We start from the raw sequence: 21,984 nt of genomic DNA, 5'->3' as shown, positions 1-21,984 counted from the left end.
GGAGTCTTGCTCTGTCGCCCAGGCCGGACTGCAGTGGTGCTATCTTGGCTCACTGCAAGCTCCTCCTCCCGGGTTCACGCCATGTTCATCTTTTTAAAATGTTCAACTCTTAGCTCAGCATTGTCAAAAGGAAAAGTTTGATGAATCCCTAAGCTACCAAATACTGTTTGAGATAGTTTAGGAAGGAAACCAAATTATTTGGTACCTTATAAGAAGTATCAGGTGTACTATTTACTTATAGGAAGTAAATAATATGAAATTTTTACCTTTATAATTTATTTTGGTTCTTTTGGTGGCAGTTACACTCCGTTTGTTTTTTCTTTCCTTTTCTTTTCTTTTTTTCTTTTTTCAGATGGAGTCTCGCTCTGTCTCCCAGGCTGGAGTGCAGCGGCACGATCTCAGCTCACTGCAAGCTCTGCCTCCTGGGTTCACTCCATTATCCTGCCTCAGCCTCCCAAGTAGCTGGGACTACAGGCACCCACCACCTCGCCTGGCTAATGTTTTTTTGTATTTTTAGTAGAGATGGGGTTTTACCGTATTAGCCAGGATGGTCTCGATCTCCTGACTTCGTGACCCGCCCACCTTGGCCTCCCAAAGTGCTGGGATTACAGGCCTGAGCCACTGCCCCCAGTCAGGTATACTCATTTTAAGATAAAGTAGAAACTGGATGGCAAAGGATTAATAGAAAGCAGGTTTCTTCTTCCTGGACATACAACTTAAACTACTTTTCCCAGATTCCCTTGGGTTTGGGTTGGAACCATGTGATAGAGTTCTAGCCAATGACATTAGGCTGAAAGTGATGTTCACTGCCTGATGTCAGCCCACCTGGGATGCTCCATCGTGAATTTTCCTTTTCCACAAAGGCTTTGACAGCCATTAGTTTGACAATGGCAGAATTACAAGATGGAAGCAGCTTAGAGTCTCTGAGTGACTACATGGAGAAAATACCCTCTTCACTACTAATCATATTAGACAGTAATATGAGCAAGTAATCAGCATTTACTCTTTGAATTTACTGAATTTTTAGATTTTGAATATGGTAGTCCTGCTTATCAGTGGGGGATACATTTCAAGACCACCAGTGAATACCTGAAACCACAGATAGTAAAGAACATAGAAAAAATAACATAGAAATGTTATTTTTTTTCTATAATGCATACTTATGATAAAGTTTAATTTATAAATTAGGGATAGTAAGAGATGAACAAATAAAATAAAATTGTTCTAATAAAATTGTTCTAATAAAAATAAAAAGAAAAAATAAAATAAAAATAATTTTTTTCTTATAAAATAGAACAGTTATAACAATATAGTGTAATAAAAGCTATGTGAATGTGGTCTCTCTCTCACTTTCAAAATAACTTGTTGTACTGCACTCACCCTTCTTGAGATAACATGAGATGATAAAGGTCTATGTGAGGTAAATGACATAGGCATTGTGGATACTGTTAGGCTACTATTGACCTTCTGCTGATAGATGAGAAAGAGGACCATCTGCTTTGGGTGATCTTAGATCATCAAGCCATGACAATGTTGATGGTAGGATGTCAGGATCAGACAATGTTGAAGACGAAGGGGCAGTAAGTATATATGGCCTGAATATGCTGGATGATTCACATCCTAGGTGGGATGGAGTGGGATGGCGTGAGAGTTCATGGAGTGGGATGGCGTGAGAGTTCATCACACTACTCAAAATGGCATGCAGTTTAAAACTTCAGAGTTGTTAATTTCTAGAATTTTCCGTTTAATAGTTTTGGACCACCGTTGACTATGGGTAATCAAAATCTCAGAAAGCAAAACCATGGATAAGGGGGAACTACTATAGCCCTCCTTAGTATAGAATATGGCAGTTTGAACTTGAGAGCTGTCAAAACATTTCAATTTTATCACATTGGTTTAGGAGTAAGTTGGTAAAGAAAGATATGATTGGCTGGAAATCCATGTCAGGTAGTGGCAAAATATTCTGTAAAACCACTAGCTGCTATAACTTGGAAGGTAAACCACATGCTTACTGAGCTTGTTCCACTAGGGAAAGATGTTGGAAAGCAAAATGTGATGCACGTTGTTGGTTGTTACTGGCTGCATTTGGCAAGATAATTGATGAAAGAGCTGAACTCATTGATCGCTTTATAAGCAGAGATGATTAGAATACAGTTCAAATATATGAAGATTTGCAGGAAAACACAACTATTTCTAGACCATGAAGAGCAAACTGTGGAATTATGACAGTCTTACTGGGACAAAGACCAGGTGATATTTCCCAGTTGAACAGTTGTCTCAGCCTTAAAAGACAGATCGGATTGAAGGGTGTGGTCTTCCCACTCAAGGAACCCATCAGTAAATTAAGAGAAACTTTTAAGAACCAGGGCAAAAAAATGGCACAAAATCCAGAAAGAGCTTTGGGTGTGGCTACCGATGCACATAACTAAATGAGTAATAAATACATCAGAGTCCCATTGAGTTTCTAAATGAATTTTGTTGCCAAAGAAACCACAAAACTAGCCTAAAGAGATTGGAGTTGTTTGACAGAGCCCTAGAACCATCCTTGGGTTGAAAGTAGACTACAAAAACAGGGCTGCCCTCAAATAAGCAAACTTCCTCAACACCCTAATGTGACCTAGGAGGAGAATAGGAAGTCCCCATAGGGTGGAGCAGGACCCGTGAGATCAATTCCTGAGGCCAAGGAGCTACTCCCAGACAGCAGAACCGAGCCTTAACAAGGAAGTCCTGTGCCCAAGCTTAAGGATCCTCACATCGCTTGTCCAATGTGTGGGATTTCAGGGATGTTATGGACTCGTGATTGGTGCGCTCTGCTTTTCGTGTTCTGTGTTTTAGGATGAGCATATAGGGGAGGGGATCAGGTTACTTTTCTTTTTAATTCATATATCACTAGTCCATGGAAGATATTTCCAGACCTTATGGAGAAGAATGTGCATCTTAGACATATTGGATGCAGGATGCAAAACTATGGATAAGACTGTGGGTTGTGTCTCTTGGTATGAGGCTGAGTGTGATCTTTGTAGGGAAGGAGAATAAAACTTATTGACCAGGGAATGAATTTTGGCAGAGATGGACTAGAGGCTTACCAAAAAACAAACAGAAAAACAGTAAATTGGAGAGAAAGATGTCAAGACTTCTAGGGTTAACATCCCATCCCTAAGGGTTTTGGGGATTTCTCAGCAATCTACAAGTTAGGGTGGCCAGATTAAAGAGAACCAACATGATCTTTGTGATCTATCACAGAAACATTTGAAGAATCCATGACAACCCATCAGAGACACCTGAGCAGGAAGAACCCTCATATATTACCTACTTTAATTCTTTCCTTTTATGCTCCTTCATTCTTTTGCTTGAAAAGTATTTATGGAACACCTCCTGTGCACAATAGCCAGAGGTAGCTACTGGTATGCAAGTATCTATCAGACTCAGTTACTGCTGTCCACTCTAAGAACTGCTCTAAAACAGTGGGAGCTGTGGTAACCATCTCCATACACTGCAAGGCCGTAAAAACCAAACTGCCACTTTCCTTCTGAGGGTCCTGGAAAGGCTCTCAGAGGTCAATTGCCTGACCGAAGTCCTAGAAGTAGCAGAGGTCAAATCTAAGGTATTAGAAGACAATAATTGATTCATGTGACATTTAGGTAATATAATAAATTACCATAGCATTTTCACTTTCTGTGCAGATTTCTCATTTCTTTAACAGTGTGGCCAGTATAAACTTGTAGGCTAGCCTGCTAAAGATACAGGTCTATATTTTGCTACATTCATATTTCTTTAATACCTATTTGTTTTACTAGGTATACAAATATGCAAATGTCATAATCCCTAAACTCAGAATGGCCACAACTTAGTGCTACTCTCTTTCAGATGTAGCACTTTATGCCTCGATTTCTTCTTTAGAAAATTAGGAGTAATTAATCAAGGGAATTTAAATAAATCAACAATGCTTATTCTTTAAACTCACAGTGGCACCCTATCCCTCAATCTCTCCAGTTACCTCAATCCATTACTGTTTGGTTCCTCCTCTTTCCCAGACCACCTTGGATCCCATGATGGCCATTTAACTCACTCTTTCACCAGCTCCTTTTATTCTCCTGCAGCCACAACTTTCAACTCAAGTGAGCCAGCCAAATGCCGACCTGAAGCCATGCTATATTCTGTCCTCATTGCTCCTATAGCTGCATGCGTGAGTTCCACTCAACCACTCAGCATTGCTCACCAACTCTTTAACTTGTTTTTGATCAGTTACTACTCCTTTGCTCCTATTGGCCAGTGCAGACCTTCCCTAGTATCATCAAGCCCCCTCACCTCACAGCGGACAATCTTACTTCCTTTGTCAACGAAATTCTGTGCTATCTACAAACACACATTTATAACTACATCCACCCCGGCTCCCTTAGCTGTGGCTCAGAGGCAGCCATTGGGACCTGCCTGTTCAAAATCAAACGTCCAACTTGGGCCTTAGACTTTGACCTTTTTTTTTTTTTTACTTTTTACCTACAGGGGCTAAGTCTACTAGAAGTCACTTCCTGGCTCTTACTCTTTGTCTTAAAGACTTTCTTAGGCCTCTGCCTTATTAAAAATAAATATATTTTAAAAAATCTCCCTTGACTCACGGAGCTCAAGGCTGTAATCCCAGCACTTCAGGAGGCCAGGGCGGGTGGATCATGAGGTCAGGAGATGGAGACCATCCTGGCTAACACAGTGAAATCCCATCTCTACTAAAAATAGAAAAACAAAAAACTAGCCGGGCGTGGTGGCAGGTGCCTGTAGTCACAGCTACTCGGGAGGCTGAGGCAGGAGAATGGCATGAACCCAGGAGGTGGAGCTTTCAGTGAGCCGAGATCGTGCCACTGCACTTCAGCCTGGGCGACAGAGTGAAATTCTGTCTCAAAAAACAAAAAGAAAATCTCCCTGACTCTCTGCTTCTTTCTAGATGCTGTCAGTCTCTTCTCTGCCCTTCTCAACTGAACTTCTTTCAAGTTCTCTACTTGCCCACTTCCGGTGACTCATGAATGTTCTGTGATCTGCGTTCCAATACTTAATGATCTCCTTCTTGCCAAAGCGAACAGATCCAGCTTAGCTGTCATCTGGCCAGAGCTCTCAGCTGCTAGGGACACTATTAGTCAGCTTCTCCCAGGCTGTGGTTCTTGACCTCTCCTCCCCCTGGGCAATGCTCCCACCTATCCCAGAGCCTCATGAGCCTTCAATGCATGACTGACTCTGGTATTGCCATTGCCAGCTCAAGACTGGCCCTCAATCTGCAGAGTGAAATAACCAGCCACCAACTGGCTCTGCCAAACTGGCTGTCCACAAACAATTCAAATTCAGCAAAAACTGAAAGCCCCAATATTTTCCCCTAAGCCTGCTTCCACTTACCTGATCACAAACTCAGTCTCTCAAACCAGACAGCCTGTTGTGGATCCCCGTAGCCAATCCATGGCTAGTTTCTGCTGACTTTACTTTCTGGCTATGTCTTGAATCTGCAGCCTCTTTCCAATTCCCTGTCCTTTCTCACATGAACTGCTACCATCCTCTATATCACCACCAGAATGATAGATCTTAAATACAAATCTGATCACATGTCTCCATTTATAACCTGGCAATGGTTTCTCCTAAGGTACAGAATAAAGGGTAAAATCCTTCACATGGCACTCAGAACTTCCCATAAGGAAGCCTCTCCTAATTTCCACCTCTGTTTTCTCTCATTCTCTTTACACTCCATGCTGGTTCCCTACTTGCATGTCTCTGCCTAAGCTGTGCCCCTACCTGGAATAGCTCTCCTTCCCTCTCTGATTTGGTCCTATGTGCAATCCCCCAGCTCCCTCCCTGAGTCTACAGAGTAATGTGCAAGGTATTCTTCAAATGGCTCTTTTTCCCCTTGGGTCAGGCATACCCTACACTAGAAAACCCTTGACCTCTTCCCATGTTCTTATACTCCACCTCCAGAAAGTTTAGTTCCCTCTTCTCTGGTACCATTATGCCTTGTGTATTGCTTTATCATTTTAAATAGCAATTTTTTTTTTTGGTCTTCCCCTCAATTGGGCTGTAGCCACTTGAAAGCAGGGACTGTTCTGCTTGTCTCCAAAGCCCTGCCACCTAGTATAGTGTCTGCTCAATAAAAGTAAGAACACCACCCTCTCCTAGTTTTTATGACAAAAAAAAAAAAAGATGATGTGAAAGAGCTCACACGATCTACGTAATCTCCTCCATAAAGAGTTTCTGTATGATAGGGTCATTCCTAGGGTTTTAAATCAAATCCGCATCCTTCATCCTTGATATAGTTTGGATCTGCGTCCCCATCCAAATCTCATGTTGAGCTATAATCCCCAGTATTGGAGGTGGGGCCTGCTGGGAGGTGATTGGATCACGGGGATGGATTTCTCATGAGTGGTTTAATGCCATCCCCATGGCTCTGTCCTCTTGATAGTGAGTAACTTTGGACAAGATCTGGCTGTTTAAAGTGCATGGCACCTCTCTTCCTCTGTCCTGCTTTCTCCATGTGATGTGCCTGCTCCCTCTTTGGCTTCTGCCGTGATTGGAAGCTCCCTGAGGCCTCCCCAGAGACAGATGCTGCTATGCTCCCTGTACAGCCTGAGGAACCAGAAGCCAATTAAACCTCTTTTTGCCAGTCTCAGGTATTTCTTTATAGCACTGCAAGAATGACCTAATACAGTCCTCTATGAGATCACATCTAAATTTGAATCAGCTACATTTCAAGTCTTCAGTAGCCACACATGTCTAGGGACTACTATTTTGGAAAACACTGCTCCTAAACACAGAAATTATAGTGCTTGGAGCTATTATCAAAACTATGTGGAACAATATACAGGAAATATCTTCCATAGGCAGTGGCATACAAAGATGCACACAAATGTTCAATTCTTTCTCCCTGCCCTTGATACTAACATTGAGAGATAATGTCCCCCATAACATCGTTTTCCCCTTGAGGAATATATGGAGGAAGAAGTTTTTGAAATTTTTTTAACTAGAGACAGATAAAATACACAGTTAAAATGTTTATCCGTGTGATATTTGTCATCTCTATGAACTCAGTCAACGAGAATAGAACAAAAGGAAATGCAGATAACCATTATCCCCTCTAAACTCCTGGCAATGGTAGAGAAGAATACCGAGGGAGAACAGGAGTGACGTTCAGGACACCGTCAGGCTCACACCGTGTTTATGATCCAGCTTTCAGACTTGATGTGTTTCGCTGCATGGATGTCTTCCAGGACTCACTTCCTTTTATGCTAAAGGCATAGGAACGTAAAAGCCTCTGAGTAAAATTTAAGCCACATAACAAATGTTTTCTTCCCACAAATCTTGTTTTCCTTGTAGTGAGGAAACAAGGGCTTTAACTCTAACCACAAATTATAACCCAAGGTGGGGAAAATGTCCATGAAGAAAAGTGGAAGATCACAAATAGGTTGGAACAAAGAGGGGCTTGGAGGGGTGGGTGGAGATTAATCTTATTAGGATCGTATATCATGAGGGTGTCAGGTGTGAAAGCAAACGAATGGCCTGTGTTTATCTGAGCTAAACCGTGTGGTTCACCCAAACATTCACTCCCCAGAGCATTTTTTTTACCGGTAATAAATTGGCCAAGTCGTCGTAGGGTGTTGATAATGAAGTACGCTTAGGTGCAGTTAGAGATTTCTGACCGGGTTTTAGATGCAACCACCCTCTCCTACTCTCTTTTTCTCTCCTTCTCCCTCTCCCTCTCCTTTTTATCACAGCTGATTCGAAAAGCCCTTTGGAAAGATGAAGTAGGTAGAAATCAAAATAAATGGATTCTATTAAAACCGGCAATGCATCAACTGCTTGATAAAGTGATTAATAAACAGCTTAGGATGGTGATTGATTAAACTCTTTAATCAAAGTGCTAAACTGACTTAATATGGAGAGTTTCAACATGTTCAAAGTGTACATTTTGCCTGCCTAAGGTTCACAGTTGTTTATGTAACTTTTCTGAAGTGTATCCCTTAGGTCTAACCTTCAGAGAGCTGGGGCTATGGAATGTGTAAGGATTATAAAGTATCACAAACTGCATTAGGTGCTGAAATGTGCTCATGAATTATAGGACCTTTCTACACGGCAACAAGTCATTTTTCAGAATTCTGAACCCCTTCATCAAACAAGTTCTTTGCTTGCATCACTTCATAACTCTTTAAGCCTTAATGTATAAAGCAAGACAGTGCAAGTTTTTAAAAGTTCCCATCACTCACATTTCGTTCTCTCCTTGAAGCACTTATTGTTTTATTGCATAAGGTCAAGATTTTGATGGTGAGGAAGAAGGCTTATTTATACCGTGAAAATAATTTCATGTTCATTAGAATCAGGTGTATTTCATTCAATATGTATAATTCTCAATATCAGGTGTCATTTTTGACACAATCAATCATCTGCACACCAATTTAGTAAACCATTTGACTCCTAAAAGTTTATGAAACCAAAATAGTGTCTTTCAAATCATTTTCCTCAGAGGCTACATAATAACTTTTTTTTTTTTATGGGTACATAGTAGGTATATATATTTGTGGGATACACGAGATATTTTGATGCAGGAATACAGTGCTTAATCATCACATTGATACATGAATATGATGTTTAATAATCATATCAGGGTAAATGAGGTATCCATCGCCTAAGGCATTTATCTACTCTTTGTGTTGCAAACACTCCAATTATACTCATTTGGTTATTTTAAAGTGTACAATAAATTATTGTTTACTATAGTCACCCTGTTGCGCTATCAAGTACTAGTTCTTATTGCTTCTGTCTACTTTTTCGTACCCATTAACCATTCCTACTCCCTGTCCCCTACCCCACTACCCTTCCCAGCCTCTGGTAACCATCTTTCTACTCTCTATCTCAATGAGTTTATTGCTTTAATTTTTAGCTCCCAGAAATAAGTGAGAATATGCAAAGTCTGTCTTTCTGTGTCTGGCTTATTTCACTTAACATAATGACCTTCAGTTCCATCCATGTTGTTGAAAATGGCAGGATCTCATTCTGTTTAATGACTGAATAGTACTCCATTGTGTATATGTACCACATTTTCTTTATCCATTCATCTGTTGATGGACACAGGTTGTTTCCATATCTTGGCTATTGTGAATAGTGTTGCAATAAACACAGAAGATATGTCTTTATAAAAATATGTTTGAAGTTGGCATTGGGGAGAAGAGGAGGGGAGAGTACTGTAGCCCCATGCATTAATGGAAGAGCATTTGTGACCCACACTGCATCTACATGATGGATGAAATTCAAGAAATTCATTTAATGCCAGACATAGTTCTCTGTGTAAGGAAGAATCATGCTGGGCCTTGTTTGCAAAAACAAAAATAGCTCTGACCCCAATTCAAGCATCTTAGTACATAGTGAGGGAGATCCTGCAAGGTAAAAAAAGGTGTTTGTTTTAATAATTTAGAAAGACAATACTTGTTAGAAGGGCTTGACCTAAGGCAAAGAATGCTAGGGAAAATTGGGAAAGCATCTAAGATACCATTGCAATTGATTTGACTTGGAAAGATAAATAGAAATTAGATAGGGAGACAGATGCTGAGGAGTGGGTCTTAGAATGTGTAAAGATGATTACTCAAAGCAGTGAGGCATCTTTGGGGACCACTAAGTAGCCCACTCTGTCTAGATTGCAGTGTTCACTTAAAAAGGTGGTGGGAATTGTGGGTGGGAATCTTTGTACAAAGATTCTTGAAGTCTCTACTTAATTTGTTGGGGAATGGGCAACTATTGAAGGATTTTGCATAAATCACCAGAACATAGGTGGGCTGATTTATGACTGGTGCATGATGCTAGAGCCACAACACACAGGCTTAAATCTTAGCTCTGACACTTAGAAATTGCATGACCTTGGGCTGGTACTTAAATTAAGTGTGCCTAGGTTTCCTCATTTTTAATTGCAGATAATAACATTACAATCTCCTTGATGGGGTTGTTGCATTTGACCATTTAAATCATGTGAAGATCTTAGAATTGTGCCAAGTAGTAAGGATTTAATAATGTTAGCAAAGATTCTCGTGGCTATTTCCAAAGAAAGTCTTCCTAGAAGTAGAACTGCACTATAGGAAACTTAAACTAGAGGAGTTTTTAAAGACCATTTGGGGAGAAGACCTACAGGAAGCAGGCAAAACTGTCCAGGGCCTATCTCAGGAGCCTCAGAGCTATCATATGAAACACACAACAAAGAACTAATATCCAGAATCTACAAGGAACTCAAACAAATTAGCAAGAAAAAATCAATCCCATCAAAAAAAAAATTGGCTAAGAACGTGAATAGATAATTCTCAAAAGAAGATATACAAATGGCCTAAAAACATATGAAAGAATGCCCAACGTCACAAACGATCAGGGAAATGCAAATCAAAACCACAACGTGATACCACCCTACTCCTGCAAGAATGGCCATTAAAAAAAAATAGTAAATGTTGGCAGGGATGTGGTGAAAATGGAGCACTTTTACATTTCCTGGTGGGAATGTAAACTAGTACAACCACTGTGAAAAACAGTGTGGAGATTCCTTACAGAACTAAAAGTAGAACTACAATTTGCTCCAGCAATTCCACCCTGGCTGTCTACCCAGAGGAAAAGAAGTCATTTACAAAAAAGATACTTGCCCATGCATGTTTATAGCAGCACAATTTGCAATTGCAAAAACGTGAAACCAGCCCAAATGTCCATCAATCAATGAGTGGATAAAGAAATTGTGGTATACATGTACCTTGTAATACTATTCAGTCATAAAAAGGAACGAAATAGTGGCATTTGCAGCAACCTGGATGAAATCGGAGACCCTTATTCTAAGTGAAGTAACTGAGGAATGGAAAACCAAACATCATATGTTTTCACTAAGCTATGAAGATGCAAAGGCATAAGAATGATACAATGGACTTTGGGGCCTTGGGGGAAAGGGTGGGAGTGGGGTGAGGAATAAAACACTACACGTTGGGTACAGTGTACACTGCTCTGGTGATGGGTGCACCAAAATCTCAGAACTCACCACTAAAGAACTTACTCATGTAATGAAACACCACCTGTTCTCCAAAAACCTATGGAAATAAAACATAAAAATTAAAAAAAAATTAAAAAATAAAGAACTTTTCTTTAGGTGGTACCAGTAACCGGCAAGATGGAGGCAGATGTGAGAGAAGTTAGAGAACACAGGCAAAGAAGGATAAGGACAAGTCAAAGAGTCCCCTAAGCTGTTGTTCCTATGTTCTGTTTTATATTTTTTGCTGTGGTGCCATGAGGAGAAGCTAGTGGCTATCTGAAACTTCACACCACACAGGACATCCAGCACAAACATTCTGGGCCTCAGCAGACACGCTGGGACTTGCCACACAAACGTGGGGGCCACACACCTATTTAGAGCTAGTGTTTCATAGCCCGAGGGGAGGGGAACAGAGATCTGAGGAGAAGCTTCTGGAGAATGCCTGTATTTAAGATGTAGATGGAGAATTACTGGTCAGATAGAAAAATCTGAGAAGAGGTAAAGTTTTGAGACTGAAGGACAAGGAGTATTGAATGCCAAAGGGGATTCTAAAATGGATAATTGATGGGCCCTCATTCATTCATTGTGCTTTCAGTAGTGACCCAATTCTACATCTAGCCAGGATTGGTCTCACTGGGTGATGTGACTCTTGCAAGGGATCAAGTCCAAGCTCCATGCCTACTCAATGGTGCCAGATGTGGTGGGGAATACAAGAGCTTCTTTCCCTTGGTAAACTGAAATTTCGATCAAATGAAAGAGGATATGAAATCGACTGCCACCATGTGCCAGCACCAGAAGTGCTATCAGATTCCAACAGTGCATTCACTGAGTGATGTATTCATTCAGTAAATATACAGTAAGTGCGCATCAAAGGCCTGCTATGTATTGGGCTTGGAGCAGGCAACGAGAATACGATGCTGAAGATGGATATTCCCGGCACTTGGGAAGCTTAGAGTGCTACAGGGAAGACAGGCATTAAACAAATAATGCAATAAGAAAGCAACTATCCATGAATTACAATTCTGGTGAACTTTATGAAGAAGCAGTGCAAGGTGCTATCAGCATATTGGAGAGGGATCTGGGTCTTTCTGGAGAGTCCAGGACATTTTCCTGAGAAAGACATTTAAGCTGATATTTGGGAGATGCATTATAGCAAAATTGTAGGAAGAAGAGGCAAAAGGAAAAGGGCCTAGAGACAAGAAGGACTATTTCTTCTTTGAAAAATAGAAAAAAAAGGTCAATAGGATGAAGCACAGAAAGAGAGAGGGGACAGAAGAAACTGAAGGGACAATGAGGTGGTCAGGGTGATAGGGCCCAGCAAGAATGCCAGCTTCAGTCTGGTCAACTTCAGCAGTGGAGAGCCATTGAGAGGTTTTAAACACAATCACATTTTGCTGCAGAATGAACAGTGAATGAGAAGGTTATTACAATTGGGCTATTATAATATCTGAGGCAAGAGATGATGGTTGCTGGAAATACACAAATGTGAGCGATATTGAATGAGTCACATAAACCGGAATTGTGACTGAATATAAGAGGATCAGAAAGTGAAGATGGCGATGACGAGCGTCGGGTTTCTGGTAAACAGGAGTTCCTCCCCTCCCTTCCAACTCAAATGCCTTCCAATATACACAGAATACAATCTAAAATCCTTGATGGGGACCTTCAACTTCCTCTGTTTGCTGGCTCCAGACTACTTCTCCAACTTGATTTTCTCCCTACCTTGTCCACATCTCTGCATATCCACTGCTGTGGCCTACGTGCTGTTCTTGAAGCACGTGAGATACACAAGACACCAGAGAGACTGCAGATTCAGTTCTAGGCCACCACAATAAAGCAGATATTGTTAACAGCAAGTCACAGAAATTTTTTGGTTTCCCAGTACCCACAAAAGTTTTGTATATACTGTAAGTATTTACGTACTTAAGTGTATACTTACGTGTGCAATGACAGTGTGTCTAAAAAAAGTACATTAGATTAAATTAATTTAAAAATTAATTAATGCTGGGCACAGTGGCTCACACCTATAATCCCAGCATTTTGGGAGGCCAAGGCAGGCAGATCACTTGAGGTCAGCAGTTTGAGACCAGCCTGGCCAATATGATGAAACCCCTTCTCCACTAAAAATAAAAAATTAGCCGGAAGCGGTGGCACACGGCTGTGGTCCCAGCTACTTGGGGGAGGCTGAGGCAGGAGAATTGCTTGAACCTGGGAGGCAGAGACAGCAGTGAGCCGAGACTCTGTCCCCCCAAAAAAATTAAAAATAAATTAATTAAAAGTACCTTTTTGCTTAAAAAATGCTAATCATCATCTGAGGCTTCTGGAGGTGGTAATCTTTTTCCCAGTCATAATCTTCTCCAGAAATCATCATCTCTTGCCTGGAATGTTATAATAGCCCAATTGTAATAACCTTGCCTTGATGGTCATGGCTGCTGACAGATCAGTGTTGTTATTGATGAAGGTTAGAGTGGCTGTGGCCATATCTTAAATAAAAAAAAAGATAACAATGAAGTTTGCCTCATCAGAAAAATATTTCTCTGTAGCATATGATGCTGTTGGATAGCTTGTTACTTCCTAGTAGAACTTCTTTCAAAATTGGAGTCAATTCTCACAAACCACACACTGCTTAATCAATTATGTTTATGTAATATCCTAAATTCTTGGTTGTCATTTGAACAATGCTCACAGCATCTTCACCAGGAGTAGATTCCATCTCAGGAAACCACGTTCTTTGCTCATCCATTAGAAGCAAAGTTTGTTTGTTTGTTTGTTTGTTTGTTTTGAGACAGAGTCTTGCTCTTGTTGCCCAGGCTGGAGTGTAATCATGCCATCTTGGCTCACTGCAAACTCTGCCTCCCGGGTTCAAGCACTTCTGCTGCCTCAGCCTCCCGAGTAGCTGGGATTACAGGCATGTGCCACCACGCCTGGCTAATTTTGTATTTTTAGTAGAGACAGGGTTTCTCCATGTTGGTCAGGCTGGTCTTGAAATCCTGACCTCAGGTGATCCACACGTCTTGGCCTCCCAAAGTGCTGGGATTACAGGCGTGAACCACTGTGCCCGGCCAGAAGCAACTTCTTATGCACTCAAGTTTGATCATGCAATTGTAACAATTCAGTCCCATCTTCAGGCTCCACTTCTAAGTCTAGTTCTTTTACTGTTTCTACCACATCTACAGTTACTTCCTCCACAGATAGCTTAAACCCCTCAAAGTCATCCATGAGAGTAGGAATAAATTTCTTTCAAACCCCTGTTAATGTGGATATTTTCAGCTCTTCTCATGAATCATGAATGCTCCTAATGGCGTATAGAATGGTGAATCCTTTCCAGAAGGTTTTCAGTTTACTTTGCCCAGATGCATCAGAGGAATCACTGTTTATGATAGTAATAGCTTTACAAAATGTACTTATTTAAATAATAAGACTTGAAGTCAATATCACTGCTTAATCCATGGGCTACAGAATAGATGTGTTAGCAGGCATGGCAACAACATTAATCTTCTTCTACATTTCCATCAGAGCTCTTGAGTGACCAGGTGCATTGTCAATGAGTAGTAATATTTTGAGAACCTGTTTGGAAGTTCTAGCAGGGGAGCACAGCTAATCTTATACCCATGACTGAAGACTGGTCCTCCTCTCTTGGGGATGGTCATCCTCTTCATCTGAATGTACAGCTTCAGGAAGGACACACATAGAGTGGTAAGGGAGGACGGCAACACCCATCTAGCCAGCCAGATCAGCAGAATCAACCTTGGCAATCAATGGGGTGAGAGATGTTGCAGCCAGATTGCCCTCACATCCAATGAGCAGTAATATTTTGAAAGAACCTTTTTTTTTTTTTTTTTTTTCTGAGCGGTAGGTCTCAACAGTGGGCTTAAAATATTCAGTAAACTGTGCTATAAACTGATATACTGTCATCTAGCCTTTACTGTTCCATTTATAAAGCATAAGTAAAGTAGATTTAGAATAACTTTCAAGGGTCCCAGTATCTTCTGAATGGTAAATACACACTGACTTCAACTTAAAGTCACCAGCTTCATTAGCCCTTATCAAAAGAATCAGCCTGTCCCTTAAAGTTTTAAAGCCAGGCATTGACTTATCCTCTCCAACTATAAAAGTCCTAGCTGGCATCTTCTTCTAATAGAAGGCTGTTTTGTCTGTGTTGGAAATCTGTTTAGTGAAGCCACCTTCATCCATGATCTCAGCTAGATCTTCTGAATCTCTTGCTGCAGCTTCTGCATGAGCACTTGATGCTTCACTTTGCACCTTCATGGATGAAGACAGCTTCTTTCCTTAAACCTCATTAACCAACCTCTCCAAGCTTCAGACTTTTCCTTTGTGGTTTCCTCACCTCTCTCAGCCTTCACAGAATTAATGACAATTAGTGCCCTGCTCTGGATTAGGCTTTGTCTTAAGAGAATTTTGTGGCTGGTTTGATCTCCTATCCAGACCACAATAACTTTCTTTGCATTATTAACAAGGCTATCTTGTTTTCTTAACATTCATATGTTCACCAGTAGCATTTTAAATTTTCTTCAAAAACTTTTTATTTGCATTCACAACTTAGCTATTTGGTGCAAGAGGCCAGCTTTCAGCCCATCACACTTACAAGCTATCTCAGCTTTGAACATAACTTTTTCACTAAGCTTAATTATTTCTAGATTTTGACTTAAAGTGAGAGACACTGAACTCTTCCTTCCACCTGAACACTTAGGGGCCATTGGAGGTTATTAATTGGCCTAATTTCAATATGTTGCATTGCAGGGTATCAGGAGACCCAAGGAGAAAAAGAGAGACGGGAATGGCCATTCAGTGTAGCAATAAGAACCTACACATTTATCAATTAAGTGTGCTGTCTTATATGAGCATGGCTTGTGGTGCTCCAAAACAATTACAAAGTCACATCAAAGATCACTGATGACAGTGCTATAAGAGATATAATAATAATAAAGTTTGAAATATTTGTAACACAGAGGCGTGAAGTGAGCATATGCTGTGGGAAAAATGGTGCTGATAGACTTGCTTTGAGCAGGGTTACCACAAACCTTCAATTTGTGAAAAATAAAATAAAATAAAATAAAAATGCAGTATCTGTGAAGCATGATAAAACAAGGTTTACCTGCGTTTTCACTTATGGGGCTTTGCTCCATACCTGCCTGGTTTCCAGCAACATTTTCTTCCCATTAGTTCTCCTCCCATCACATTTCAAAACATAAGTCTGATAATGTCATTTCGCTGCTTAAAACTTAAAATCTATCATTGGTACAAAATTGACGTGGGATAAAGTCCAAGTCCCCTAATAGGGTTTCTCAAAACTGTCCACTAATAAAAGCTAATAGTGGACAGGATTAAATGAGAGACTCCACAGGCTTTGCAGACACAGGGAGTGATGCCTGGTCAAATTTCTTTATATTCTCAAGTTTTATGTTAAAAACTCAAGCTAAGTTGGCGTTTATTATATAATATAGCCATATTTACTTAAACATGAAGATACTTTTTTAAATTGTGGTAAAATGCATATAACATATAATTTACTATCATAAGCATTTCTAAGCATACCATTTAGTAATGTTGAGTGCATTTCCATTATCGTGCTACCATCGCTACCATTCATCTCCAGAACCTTTTTCATCTTGAGTAACTGAAACTCTGTATCCATTAAACACTAATTTCTCATTTCTCCCTTCCCCCACCCCAAGAAACCACCGTTCTACTTTCTGTGTCTATGAATTTGACTATTCTAGGTACCTCAAGTAAGTGTAATCATATAGTATTTACCTTTTTGTTTCTGGAGTATTTCACTTAGGATAATATCCTTAAGTTCTATCCATGTTGTAACATGTGTCAAGATTTTTTTGTTTTTTAAGTCTGCATAATATTCTATTGCTTGTATATATCACATTTTGTTTATTCATTCACCTATTGGAAGTCATTCACCTTGAGTGACTTCCACATTTTGGCTACTGTGATTAACATGGCTCTGAATATTGGCGTACAAATGTCTCTCAAGTCACTGCTTTCATTTCTTTTGTGTATATACTCAGAAGTGGAATTGCTGGATCATATGGTAAATCTATGGGTAATTTTTTAGAAACTGCCATACTGTTTTCTATAGCAACTTCATCATTTTATATTAACAATAATAGTACATGAGGGTTCCAATTTCTCCACATCCTCACTGACATGTATGTTTTTTGTTTGGGGATTTTTTTTAATAGTAGCCATCCTAAAGGAAGTGAGGTGATATCTCATTGTGATTTTGATTTGCATTTCCTGAATGATCAGTGATGTGGAGCACCTTTTCATGTGTGTGGACACTTTTACAGCCTCTGTTGAATTGATGCTCTCAGAATCCCCAGCTCCCACATACATGCCCCACACTGAGAGCTGAGCAGACATTCAGAGCCCTCCAGCTTCAGTGCTCAACTACCTTTTCACTGTGAGCTCTGCTCTTTCACAGGCACGATCTTGGAAAATCTTTCATACCAACACAACAACAGTCAACACAGATGACTTCCGTGACCCCAAAATATCTGGAGATTTCTTCCCACCAGCAGGCATGCAGTCAATTCTGCAGGGGACATGAACTAGGCATCCTCCAGTTCACTTCCCACGTTATCTACCTGGAGATAGCATCAGATCCCACACATTGAGAACTCAGTCCCCAAGACTGTCCCTGACTTCAGACACCAGTCACAAGTCCAGACCTCAAGAACTTCTGACTGATCAGCTTAAAGTTATGGTTCCCATGACCCTAACTTAGTTTGCTGGAGCAGCTCACAGAACTCAGGGAAACATTTACTTATGCTTACTGGTTTAATACAAAGGATATTACAAAGGACACAGATTAAGAGATGCATAGGGCAAGGTCCTGAGCTTCCATGTCCTCCTTGGGTACGCCACCATCCAGGAACCTCCACATGTTCAGGTATCCAGAAGCTCTCTGAATCCTGTCCTCTTGGGTTTTTATGGACGCCCGATTACATAAGCATGATTGATTAAACCATTGGTTTAATGGCTCTCAGTGATGAACTTGACCTTTAGCCCCTCTCCCCACCAAGGACACTGAGGGCAGGTCGGACTGAAAGCTCCAATCCTCCAACCATGCCTCTGTCTTTCTTGTGACAAGCCCTGCCCTGAAGCTATCAGTCAACATTAGCATACAACAAGACAGTACTTTGGTGATTCCAAGGATTTTAGGAGTTGCATGGCAGCAAATGGGATGAAGACCAAATATATATTTCACAAAATAATTGGTGCCATATACTCTGGGGATTTCCAGTGCTGTACTTTTTATGCTACATGCCCTACCCTCTTTCACCTCCTGCTCTTTGTACATGGTTTCCTCTGATTGGAGGCCTTTCTTTCTTTCCCACTTATTCATCTTTCAGCGGTAGTTATAAATCTTCCCTACCACCATATTGGTCCTTGTTCAGCATTTTTAGAGAGATGAATTACCCTCACTTCTAATTCCCATAATACTTTTTTTCCATTTTTTTCATTCAGCCAGTATCATGATTGTGTCATTTTCCTCATGTGACTGGCTTTATCATCTTTGCAACCTCAGCTGGGAGCCCAGGGCCTGACTCATGATTGAAGCTCCAAGAAATGTCTGCTTAGTGAACAGATGGAGAGGGCTTTGCAAATGGGAAGAGCATGAGCCAAGTTATGGAGTGAGGAGCAGGACTCAATTTCAGAAAAGTTAGTGCCTGCAGAATTTACATCTACATAAAAGTATGGGGATTTGCAAAGTTTAAGACCTTGCAGATAGCTGGACATTTGAATTCTTCAGAGGCTAGAGATCTCACCGATGTGACCTGGCCTCACATAAGAAACATTCAATAGCTCAATCAAAGCCAAAGAGTGAAGAGCAGAGGGACCGATGGCTTACAGAAAGAGCTAACAGCTTGCCTAGCAAGAGTCAATAAAACTTTAAAATCAATATGCTGATGAAGTGCCAGCTAGAAAACATCACGGAATAGGTTGATGTGGCCATAAGGGATCTAAGAATAAGCTTGTACTGCAGTATTCTAGTCCCGTCCCTCATCACCATCCCCAGGTATCTGAATACTACAAAATCTTTGTAAGCTCAGTGGTTCCTTATAGAAAAGACAATAAAAGTTATATTTTCACAGATTTTATTCAACAATAAAAGTGATGGATAATTATGGAGAAAATTTAGAAAACACAAGTAAAGCTAAAAAAAATCAGGAACTGTCTAGAGGTTACCACAATTAATTATGTGAGCTAGCTTCCTTCCTTCCTTCCTTCCTTCCTTCCTTCCTTCCTTCCTTCCTTCCTTCCTTCCTTCCTTTTTTTGTAGAGACAGAATCTTGTTCTGTCGCCCAGGCTGGAGTGCAGTGGCACGATCTCAGCTCACTGCAACCTCTGCCTCCCAGGTTCAAGCAATTCTCCTGCCTCAGCCCCCCCGATTAGCTGGGACTACAGGCACATGCCGCCATGCCCGATTAATTTCTTTTGTATTTTAGTAGAGATGGGGTTTCACCGTGTTGCCCAGGCTGGTCTCGAACTCCTGAGCTCAGGCAATCCCCCAACCTCGACCTCTCAAAGTGCTAGGATTACAGGCATGAGCCACCACACCTGGCTGAGATCCCATTGTTTATTAAGCACATGTTTTGGCATGACTGAGACAATTCTTGACATGTATTTGGTATATTTCTTTTTTAATGAACCAACAGCATTGACTTATGTTGCAGAAAACTCTTTGCAAGCATCATTTTTAATAGCTACATAAGTCTCTCATTAAAGCATAATTTATTAAACATTCTTCTATTTTTGGACACTTAGATTATTTACAATATTAAACTGAATATTTACATTCATGAAACTTTTAGAAATGTTTTGTGTTAGTTCCTTAAATGATGTGAAATAAAGATGCTTAATGCCCACCTACCAGTGCTATTTTCAGGGTTATGAGACATTCACCCTCCTACTGTACACTTTTATGCATCCTGAAATCTGAGGATAAGTAATATAATTTTGATTTAACATTGATAGAATAAGAAAAAAATTAGTAATAACAGAGTTGAAATCAGGGGACCAAAATTCATTCTACCCAGTAAAATATAACGAAATTGTCACAAAACTTGTCTCAGTGAAGTACATTCCTTACCACAAACATTTTTTATGCTCTCATCTTTCTAGAATACAGTAGAAATATTATCATTCTAATCATATGCATATATGTAGATGTGCACACATACACATAGTTGATTATAAGAAACTATATTGCCACTATTTCAATTTAAATACTGTTAAACCATTCTACATGCCACAAAATAATAAATAGCATATTATGATTCATCTGAAAGAACCAACCCAAATTACAATCGGCAAAAGTGCATTCAAGCACAGAAGCGATCTTAAATAATTTAAATACAGCCTTTGGTTAAATTAAAAATGCTTATCAGAAAGGTTTTGATAACTCAATTTTAATAAATTTAATAAATTATCTCTAAATCATTATCTTTTACAAATAATTTGATTTTATAAAATAACCTTTATCAAAACTCCCTCTGAATTGCATGTGTCTGAAAATTGAAGAAATTTTAATAACCCTGTTTTTCATGGTTTAGAGAACCTGTATTTTTAACTTCTTCAGCTCTTGAGTCTATTAGTCTGTCATGTTCTTCTATGGCGCACCATGGATAGAGCATGGATGCCATCTACTAGGCAGCTATGATGGCGTTGATAGATAATTTCTAGTAGAAAGGAACAATGCCTGTTTAATTGAAATTTAACAGCAACTAAAAATGTGCAACATCCCAGTAGACCCTGAAAATCGACGGTGATCCTCAAGACTCAGAGGTGAGGTGCAATTCTGAAAATAAAAAGCCATTCAGAAATTGCTTCGCCGAAGAAGGTGGCTTAAGAGGCTTCTGCTTTTAGGCTGAGCTTATCAGAATGGGAATTACCTTTACTGGAAACAAATCACATCGTTTTCTTCACAGGTGGCTCAATTTAGCTGTTTAATCTGAGAGAAATGATAGACTTAAGAGCAGAGGAAAAAACTCTTGGTTCATCAGGTTTGGAGGAGTATGAAAATACTTTATCTCCGTTTCAATATTTCTATCTGATAATCAGTTGTGTAGACTGTAATTTCAGAGTAATTTGAAGCATAGAAAATAGAAAGTCTTACAAATAGGTGTGTCTTGGAGTGTCATATAGATGGCAGCGGGCTAAGGTATTTGTTTAGAAATAATATTTTGTTTTTACTGTCAGGTTTAATAACTTGCCTGAAATATATGTGTACATATTTTCTCAGGCAGTTTTCCAAAGGAAAAGGTCATTCAATTTTGATGTCTGGCTGCATAATATACTCTATTTGGTCAAGGCAGGAAACTAGCTGAGGTAGGAAAAAGATAGTTTAGAAAACCATGCATGCTTTAAACTAATAATACCTAAAAGTAATGCAAATCTAAATCTTTATTTGGTTGAACTCTATTACAATTATGTAAACTGCAAATGTAAATGTGATATACACAACTCAAAAGTAAGTGTAAGAAAAATATATTAGATTTAATACAGAAATAATTATAATGCTTAATAGAGAACAATGAGTCCATGCCTAGGTTTAGAAAACACAGCACATGATAGAAAACACATATAATGCAAGAAAAATTATTAACACTTTCTCATAACAACATATTTTGCATGCAATACCATAAGTTGAACTAGTGAAATAACAAAAAGTATGCGGTTTTAAATGATTTATCTAATTCTGGGACATAAAGCCTAGGAATTGACCTAAGGGAAAATCCTAACGGTAAAATGCACAGTTTGAAGAGACTGGAAAGCTGGGAAACGTCCTGAGAAAATGCTATACCCAAGAAACAAATGTTTTAAAATAAAAGGCAAAAATAGCCTGGGCGCAGTCGCTCACGCCTGTAATCCCAGCACTTTGGGAGGCCGAGGCAGGGGGATCACGAGGTCAGGAGATCGAGACCATCCTGGCT

The sequence above is a fragment of the Nomascus leucogenys genome, chromosome 6, assembly GCF_006542625.1.
Source record: "Nomascus leucogenys isolate Asia chromosome 6, Asia_NLE_v1, whole genome shotgun sequence".
NCBI lineage: Eukaryota > Metazoa > Chordata > Mammalia > Primates > Hylobatidae > Nomascus > Nomascus leucogenys.
Note: the sequence above shows the minus strand (reverse complement) of the source record.